We start from the raw sequence: 9,823 nt of genomic DNA, 5'->3' as shown, positions 1-9,823 counted from the left end.
CCCCCCCCCCCCCCCCCCCCCCCCCCCCCGCCAAGGATGAATCCTTCCACCAGCCTGAGGAGGGAGGTCACTTCCCAGCCCCGGCTCTGCGCATTAGCTGGGTGGGCCCAGCCTGTGTCTCCTGTTGAAAGGGCAGCACGAAAGGCTGCGGGGCGCACGGTGCTGAGGGTAGCAGCCCTGGTCTGCTCCAGCTCCTCCGCACCCCTTGAGAGGAGGAGCAGGGACCCAGGGACATCCTCTGTGCCACTGGCCCCAGACCCCATGCAAGACTTTCTCCATCAGGATCCCCATCCCACCAGGGTGACCCTCACCCACCCCCCACTCCGGCCACAGGCTCTAAGCAGACCGCGGGCGCTGGGGAGAGGCGCTGGGGAGGGTGACGAAGCCCGGGGCCAGCTGGAACCAGGAGTCTCCGCGGAGGTGGCTGGCACACACCTGCTTGCCCTTGGCCGTCTTCTGCACAGCCACTTGTGTCCACTCACCTCCAACCTCCCGACCTGTCTCCTCGGGGCCTGGACGCTTCCGTGGGCGGGGCTCTGGTCTGCTTACACCCGGTGGGCCGCCCTCTCCACGGGGTCCCTTTTCCCAGGATCTCTCCCGGAACCTGTTCCCTGCTTTTATTATTTTGCCTGCCCCCGATTTTTCTATTTATGTTTAACTTTTTTTTTTTCTTATCCATTTTGTTTCGGAGTTGGGTCCTCAGAACGTGTAACTGTATTTGATTTCTCAGCCTCGTCTGAACACGCTGTCTTTACACGTGATCGTTCAAGCCAGAATAATGATGGTGGTGGTGCTGGGCCCACTCTTTCTTGTCCCATCTCGAAGCTCCTCCCCTGTTTCTTGCTTTTGCCAAAATTTTCAGGGTATTTCAATTCCCTGTCTCCGGGAGTCTCACTACTTTGCTAGCGGTGATATGTGTAACAGTTGTATTTAAATCAGTATTTCTCCTTCAACAGAGAAGTCCTTCCCAGTATGTTACAGCCAGCCCTGGGCTGAGCCCTTGATTTAAATGTAACTATGTAACTACACCTTGCCCTGGATCCAGTTTCCTGTGTACTGTATTTGCTCCTGTCTTGAGATATTTGTTCTAACTTATCTCTGGCTCGTCTACAGTACTTTCTTGGGCCACGTCCCAGGAACACTTGCATCCCAGTGAATTCACACAGGGGCTTCTCACGGCCACTTTCCAGCACGGCAGCCACGGCAGGTCAGATTCCTTTGTACACACACAGTCTCGCGGCTGTGAGTTCTTCTCTAACCCTTCATCCGTTGCCACACAGCTCCGTGTGCCTGTCCTTCGAAACCTGCCTGACCCTGGATTTTGACCTTCTCTCCATCTTCAAGTTCAGGATTCGTTGACGTTATTTATTATTATTATTATTATTATTATTACTATTATTATTAAATTCTCTGGTCAACCCTTTGTAATACTTTATTAGTTTAAAAGCCCAACAGAAAGGGTCTCAACATACCCTCATCCCACCCCGCGGTGGGAGGTGTGCCCCATCACCCCTGAAAGGTGGGCTACGTGGCTGTTCCTCTTTTCCCAGCTTTGCTCGTCACACCTTGACTTCCTCTTTCCCCTCACAAGTTTGGTTCTCTCCCGTTGGTCCCTGGTTCTCCCAGGTACCCAGGTAGCACAGGGCTGGTGGAGTGTGAGGAGAGCCAGGCATTAGCTTCACATGCAAATTTCAAAGTGGGTGGGGGGGGGGGAGCACAAAAACTTGAGCCATCGAGGTCAATAGTATTTTCATGCAATATTTCTAAAAATAAAAATTTGTGCAAAAAAAAAAAATCCATGCTGGAAAAAATATAAACTTTTAAGTGCAGGCAGGGCCCGTATTCTGACTTTTCCGTTTGCCCCTAGCTCCAACACAGTCCCACCTGCCTCTAGTCTCAGGGAACATTCACATTCTATTGGCTCAGGACAGAGGACAGCTTTCCAGGAGCTGAGCTGTGGGTGTGACTGCACTTAGTTGCTGCCCAGAGGAGAGGACTCAAGGCCACCGGGATGCACCAGGTGGGAGGACCCGTGCAGCCTTGTCCTAAGAGTTCACAGCATCACACTGAGCACGAGTGGCACTGAGCCTGAGGGCAAACCTTCTGGGGGCCCGGGTTCGGGTGTGCATCGTTCCTTTGACTCACACGCTGTGGGGGACAAGGCAGCAAGCCTTGTGCGAGCTGCTCAGAGCCCTCAGCCTCAGTATCTCTGTGAAACAGAAGTCATTCCAGTCCTGTTGGAAGCGCTAACGTGTAGAGCTCCCGGCGCGCCCGGCGGATCAAGGCGTTCTCAGCTCCCAATTCAGCTTGCTTGTTCCATATGGTTTTATTGTTCACCTGGAGTTTCTGGTTGCTTTTATTTTTTATTTTTTTCATTCCACTGGGCGCTGTTAATCATATTCTCTATCTTCTAAGCTCTGTGCCTCATACCTACAGCCCCTAGCTTTGGATTGATGGCTTCCACTTAATTTCTACACTACGAGTCTGCCTTCTTTTGGGTTTATGTTCATACTTTATTAGAGCTGGTCCTCAAATCATTCCTTAGTAGTGGGTGTGTGGGAAGTCCAGATTAGAGGCCCCAGGGGTTTGCACGTGGTCAGCAGTTTTGCTGGACATGTACCACTGAGCTGTAAACCATTTTCCCTTGGAGCTTGAGGGTGTCCGCACCGTGTTGTTGATGGGGCATCCAGTGTTGGTCTGAGCCCCGGGTCTTTCTGGGGAGAGGACATGTTGCTTTCTCTCCACAATCTTCGTGAGTCACGTCTTCGTCCTGGGGTTCTGCAATTTTTCCATGGTGTGCCTTAATTTGAGGCTCTATTTTTCATTCAACTAGCTCAACCCTCAGGTTTACTGATTGGAAGTCTCTTTCTGCCTTTATCACAGGGCACCATTTCTTCACTCCCACTTACTCTCTCTCCTCTCTCCTGGCCCTGCTCTCCCCCAGATGCCGGACCTCCTGTGTTCATGCCTTGTGTCTCATTTTAGGTTTTCTTGTGCTTTTACTCTGTGTGCTAAGAGATGTCCTCAATTTTGACTTTCAGCACTTGCAATGTTTTCTTTCAGGGATCAGAGATTTAATCTCCCAAGAGTGGTCTGTGGTTGATGTTTTCCCCTTGGCACTCTGTTTTTGTTACGGAAATATTGTCTGATATCGGGGGTTCTGTTTTCATCCATTTACCAGATGATCGCTTGTTTCTTCTGAACTCGTTTTTTCCCGTACTTTATCCGGACCTCGTGTTGCGTTTGCACACTTCCCTTAACCACTGGCCATCTTCGTCACTGCACATTGAAGAAGGCAGTGACAGCAAAGCTGGGTGTGCTGTGTGTACCCAGACAGCCTCCTGGCTTCAGATTTGGCATGAAATGAGCACGAGGGAGGGTCACATCACACAGGGGACCCCTTAACGCCAGAACTCGACTCGGGCACTTGTAATGCAGCTCCGATTTCCAGACAGACAAAAATGTTAAGGGAGGCCCTCCTGGTGTTCTGGTGTTTTCCACCTGGCTGTAGGATCCGTGCATCCACGTCAACAGCTCCCTTATCACGTCCACCCCTGCAGCGTCAGAGCCGAGTTCCCTTCTGGTTTCTCCTGGGTGGGCTGTCCCCCTCCCACCCCTGCAGCCCCCTCCACAAATATTCCCGACGGGTCTCCCTTCTCTGCTTCATAGATGGCCTCTTCCAGCCTGTTTTCAATCCTGGAAATGTGTTGAAATCTGAGGGCTGATGGATGCTTTCCATTCTCTGATGTCGCAAGTTTCGTTCTCAACCCAAATGCGCCAGAACAGGGACGTGCGTCTCAGCCTCCCACTGTGGCCTGGAGGACGCAGGCGTGGTACCACAAAGCCTCCTCAGTGTTTGCTTTTCATTCCAGTCGCCTCCACTTGGCCTGGTTGCTGCACATGGCACCCATCTTTTTGTAACTTTTATTTATTTTATTTTTACGTGTATTTTGTTTTTGAGAGAGAGAGAGAGTGAGTGAGAACGAGTGGGGAGGGGCAGAGAAAGAGGGGGACAGAGGATCTGAAGCGGGGCTCAAACTCATGAACTGCGAGACCATGAATCAGGGCTCCAGCCAGAGTCGGAAGCCCGACCGACTGAGCCAGGCAGGCACCTGCGGCCGTCTTTCTCATCGCCATGTTGTAGTGGTTCAGACAGAGCCAGGGGCTGGCCTGGCTCAGGCCATTCGTTTTTAAGGTTCACTGTGAGGAGGGAGGTCAGGGCTTTGTGAACAGCACACACTTCAGAAACAGACAGTCCTGGGTTCGAACCCCTGGCCGTGGCAGACTGCATTTTCCAGAGACGGCTGCACCATTGCCTCGTGGCCCACAGGCTCTCCTCACTGTGCGACGCTGGCCCGTCTGTGGAGAGGTGACTGGCTTGACCTACCAGCTGCTAGAAGGTGGGAGGTGTGACTTCTGTGCTCCTCCCTGGCTCTGTCTCCTGGGACAGTCCTCCGGAAACCTGGCCTGGCTGCTCTTGTCAACAGGGCCAGCACGGTGTCAGCCGACGGCCAGGCACCAGCCTTCCGGTCATCCGAGCAGCACCTCCCGGCTGGTGTCCGGCCCCCCTGACCTGATGAAGCCCCGGCCCGCAGGAAACGGTGGTGCGGACATGAGCCCTGTGCACTCGCTGCCAAGTTTTGGGATAATTTGTTACGCGGCAGCGGAGAACTGACACGCTGGCCATTTCCCCGTGACCAGTGGCTTTGGTTTTCTTGTCTGTGGAATGAGGGCGCACGGTCCCAACCTCACGGGCCCTTGTGAAGCAGCCTGCCTTCCTTTTTCCCCTTCACGACGGCCATGTTATCTGTGCCCCAGGACTGCTTCCCCGTAGTAGAGAGAAGTCTCTTGTGCCCATTCACATCTTGGTCCCACCCAGACGACGTGGGGCTGGTGTGGCTGCTCCTCAACCAGTGGGGTGGAAGCCAAGGACAGGGCTCTTGCCAGCTGGTCCCCGGGGAGGCCGCCCTGACACCCCCTCTCAGATGCTCCTCTCCTCCTGGCCACGGAAAGGGCCACGGGGCCACTTCCCAAAGAAGCAGACTCCTCCCAATCCTTGCCTCAAGCCCTGCCTCAGTAGTTTGCTTTGAATCGTTCCATTTCTTATTTAAGTAAAGGGCAAAGTGTTATTAGTTGGGAAGTCAGCACCACTTGCCATAAACAGAAGGAACGCGGTGATACCCAAAACAACTGACACATTCAACGCAATGCCTATCAAAACAACACCAGCACTCTTCCCAGAGCTGGAACAGACAATCCTAAAATGTGTACGGAACCAGAAAAGACCCCGAATAGCCAAAGCGACCTTGAAAAAGAAAACGAAAGCAGGAGGCATCCCAATCCCGGACTTCAAGCTGTATTACAAAGCTGTAATCAGCAAGACAGTACGGTACTGGCACAAGCACAGACACTCAGATCAACGGAGCAGAATAGAGAACCCAGGAATGGACCCACCAACGTATGGCCAACTAATCTTGACGAAGCAGGAAAGAACACCCATGGAATAAAGACAGTCTCTTCAGCAAACGGTGCTGGGAAAACTGGACGGCGACAGGCAGAAGAATGAACCTGGACCACTTTCTTACACCAGACACAAAAATAAACTCAAAATGGACGAAAGACCTAAACATAAGACAGGAAGCCATCAAAATCCTCGAGGAGAAAACAGGCAAAAACCTCTCTGACCTCAGCCGCAGCAACTTCTTACTCAACACTTCTCTGGAGGCAAGGGAAACAAAAGCAAAAATGAACTGCTGGGACCTCATCAAAATAAAAAGCTTCTGCACAGCAAAGGAAACGATCAGCAAAACTGAAAGGCAACTGACGGAATGGGAGAAGATATTTGCAAACGACATATCAGATAAAGGTTTAGTATCCAAAATCTATAGAGAACTTATCAAACTCAACACTCAAAAAACAATACTCCAGTGAAACAATAATCCAGTGAAGAAATGGGCAAAAGACATGAATACACACTTCTCCAAGGAAGACATCCAGATGGCCAACCGACACATGAAAAAATGCTCCACATCACTCATCATCAGGGAAATGCAAATCAAAACCACAATGAGCTACCACCTCACACCTGTCAGAATGGCTCACATTAACAACTCAGGCAACCACAGATGTAGGCGAGGATGTGGAGAAAGAGGAACTCTTTTGCATTGTTGGTGGGAATGCAAGCTGGTGCAGCCGCTCTGGAAAACAGTATGGAGGTTCCTCAAAAAACTAAAAATAGAACGACCCTAGGACCCAGCAATCGCACTACTAGGAATCTATCCACGGGATACAGGTATGCTGTTTCGAAGGGGCACGTGCACCCCAATGTTTATAATAGCAGGACTATCGACAATAGCCAAAGTATGGAAAGAGCCCAAATGTCCAACGATGGATGAATGGATAAAGAAGATGTGGTATAGATATAAATGGAGTATTACTTGGCAATCAAAAAGAATGAAATCTTCCCATTTGCAACTACGTGGATGGAACTGGAGGGTATTATGCCAAGTGAAATGAGTCAGTCAGAGAAAGAGAGATATCCTAGGACTTCACTCATACAAGAACTTTAAGACACAGAACAGATGAACATAAGGGAAGGGAAACGAAAATAAAATAAAAACAGGGAGGGGAACAAAACAGAAGAGACTCATAAATATGGAGAACAAACAGAGGGTTACTGGAGGGGGTGTGGGAGGGGGGATGGGCTAAATGGGGAAGGGGCACTAAAGAATCTACTCTTGAAATCACTGTTGCACTAGATGCTAACTTGGATGTAAATTAATTAATTAATTAAATTTTAAAAAGAAGAAAAAGAAAAGAAAAGAAAGAATGCAGTGAAAATAAACACGTGGCAAGGGAACAGTGCTGTTGAGTCCCAGCCTGAGCCGCAGGGCGGTCACACTGGTGGTGCTACAGCCTTCCCGTCACCGTCAGGGCCCAGCGGGTTGGCAGAACCTCCTTGCAAGCCGCCTGCCCAGACACCCAGGGGGCCGCGAGCACTAGAGGCATCAGGTCCCCTCAGAAGCACCGGGGAATGAATTATCAGCTGAAGCTCACCAAAGACTCTTCCAGCAAAACAGCATCATGATGTGGGGCCCAAGAGACCCCCCACCAAAGTTTCTCTCGCACTCACGCCTCCAACCTTCCAAGGGAGGTAGCTCGCAGCAGCACGGAGGTCCCAAGACCCGTGACCCACCATCCCGCATGGACACACAGGCCGTGGCGCGTGAACAAGCAGAGGAACGCACGCACCGACACGCGGAACGCAGCCTGCCACGCACCCGCCGTGTGCGCGTGCATTCACACCCACACGCGCACACGGGCAAAACAGACCGACACATCCCACGTACACACGCACAGCTAGAGACACACACCCCTCACGCGCATGCGAACACCGCGTCCGATCGCCCACACGCAACGCTCGTAGCAAACTCACGCAGACCCCATCCACATCGAGACGTCACTGCGTCCGCACAAATGGACTCGTGACCCACACGCTCGCGCACGAACCGCAGGGGCGAGAATGCTTGGACTCAGCCTACGGCCGCAGCTGCGGACCTGTGTACGTACTGATGAGCGCACTCACGTGGTCTGCAGACATTTGGCCACCCGGGCGGGTGCACGTACGGACACACACGCAAGCACTGGACAGAAGCCCACTCACACCCAGACGTCGGCACATGTCCGTGGTGATGCACCCGCATGCTCAGCGCAGGCCGGTCTTTGAGTCGGTGTCCCCACCTGGCCCCCACGCTCGCCTCAGTGCACGCGGCACTGCCCTCAGCCCGTGGCCACTCTTGGAGCCCGGTATGCAGCGGCCCCCAATCAGCTCGGAGGGAGGACAGAGCAGGTGACACGTCCCCGGGAGAGCTTGGGGTACAAGGGCAGCTCCAGCCATGGTCCCAGGCTACCCTGGATCGGGGTGTCCTCAAGCCCCTCAGCCTCCCAGGCCCAGCTACGAGGCCACCACACTGACCTCTGTGCCCCCCAAAGCCTCACTCCCCAGTCTCCTCACAGACGACACCTGTGTCTGCCCGCCCTTGGGAGTTGTCTTCGGGCTGGTGGCTCTGCCACGGCCCTCCTGGTCCTGTCTTGTCCCCTACTCCCCCGGGGAGACCACAAGACCCTGCGGGCTGCCCCCACTGTTCTGGGCCTCGCGACCCACCGTCCACACAGAATTGGGTCCCTCCCTCAGGGGCTTCCCCCAAGACGCTCCTACGAGGTCCTGGCCCCTTAGCCTCAGCTGGGAAGGGGGCTCTGGCCTTGTCTCACCACCTCTCACAACACAAAAGAGACGTTCTTGTCCATCTGCTGGCACCGGGTCCCCTGCTCCTCTTCCCCTCCTCTTCCCCGGGAACCCCGGCCCCCGGCCCGTTGGGCCCTTCCCGTCCCCCACTCCCAGTGTGCTCCTGTCTCAGGTGTGGCTGAACTTGTCTGTCTCTCCCCAGGTCGGGCTCAGAGGCCTCACTGGGCATACCGCAGGCACCCACTAGGGAATGAATGCACCCCAGCCAGGTGGCTCTCCGGCGGTGGAAGGAGACAAGTCTGCTGGACCCCTTAGAACCCTGGCCCCAGCCCAGTTCCCAGGCTCCTGGGACTCACCGTGGACAGGACGGCGCGTCTGTCTCTGTTGCTTGCTTGCCGCTTCCAGCTCATGAGGGCTGGGGGTTGTTTCTGTTTTACTTCAGCTCGTCCCTCCCTCCCTGGAGCTCTCCACCCAGCTTCCCTCTCACATAAAAAGCCACCTCTTTACAAACAAATTCCCCCGGGGGCCTCCGCAATGCACCACTCCACGAGAGCAGGACCCAGGGGCTTAATGTCTTACACATGTCAGCTGGTTGTAGTTTCTACATGAGGCCTCGGTCAGGCGTGCGCGTTTGGCCACCCACCCCCACCCCTGGGCCCAGGCAGGCAGCACTGCACTGAGTGACGAGGAAGCAGGGACCCCCCAGACAGTGATGTGGGGGTGCTGTCAGGCAGGGCATCGACGTCAGGTGGGAGGACCGTCGGGAGGGTGCTGGGGGCTGGAGGCTCGGAAGGCACCCAGAACCCTCCCACCGAGCTCACCCTGACTGGGGATTCCCACCCCGATACTTAGTCCCTGCCCCCTAGCCTCTGCCCAGTGTCCTCATTCCCCGGGGTCGAGGGGGACCTTCTGTGCCCAGTACAGGAACAGGGTTGGCCCTCGCCTGCCCGGAGGCTGGGGGCCCTGGTATCCGCGCGTGTCGCAGGGGGAGGGTGATCTCCCTCACATTCCCAGCTATCAGAGGATCAAAAACAATCATGAATCAGAATGTCCTCTGGCAGAGCTTGGGGACTTTCGAAATCGGGAAGATCTGTGTAGGGCCTGGGCTAGCCGGGGGTTGCCTTCACCGAGTGGATTCAGGACTCTGAGGCTGGGCTGGGGGACACACGCTGCAGGACTCCCTCTGGCGGGCAGCAAGTTGCCCCGACCCCGCAGGGCAGGGGCCACGCAGCTGGGCCCACGCTGGGTCCCAGCGGCCCGAGGCAGGGACACAGTAGCGGGCACAGGCCCCTGCTCCCTTGCTCTGGCCCGCCCTCTGCCCTGGCTGCGGGACCCTCCTGTGCCACAGTCACCTGTCTCTGAACGGGAGCAGCCCCTCAGGCACCGTGTGGAGGGTTCATACCAGACTTAGAGAGACGCGTCTCAGTGATGAGGCCTGAGGTCTGGGCGGGAGCGGGGGGGAATCTGGACCGAAGAGGGGGCTCTGACAGAGATAGGGATCCAAGCTGAGGGCAGAGCTGGGAGGGCCCGCCGGTAAGCGGTGCCAGAGCGGGGGGGGGGGGGGGGGGGGGGGGGGGG

The 9,823-nt window shown here is 54.9% G+C and overlaps 1 protein-coding gene across 1 annotated transcript in view; it reads right to left on the bottom strand.

The window, feature by feature from the left end:
- DPEP1 (dipeptidase 1) overlaps window positions 1–8,683 on the bottom strand; it is a 16,131-nt gene extending 7,448 nt beyond the window's left edge. The window contains exon 1 of the mRNA XM_049622794.1: window positions 8,602–8,683. The gene's annotated coding sequence lies outside the window, so the exon portion shown is untranslated. The remainder of the gene's footprint in view (window positions 1–8,601) is intronic.
- Between the last annotated feature and the right edge of the window lie 1,140 nt (window positions 8,684–9,823).

Source organism: Panthera uncia (assembly GCF_023721935.1).
Source record: "Panthera uncia isolate 11264 chromosome E2 unlocalized genomic scaffold, Puncia_PCG_1.0 HiC_scaffold_20, whole genome shotgun sequence".
Classification (NCBI taxonomy): domain Eukaryota; kingdom Metazoa; phylum Chordata; class Mammalia; order Carnivora; family Felidae; genus Panthera; species Panthera uncia.
Note: the sequence above shows the minus strand (reverse complement) of the source record. Positions and strands in the feature narration are given on the sequence as shown.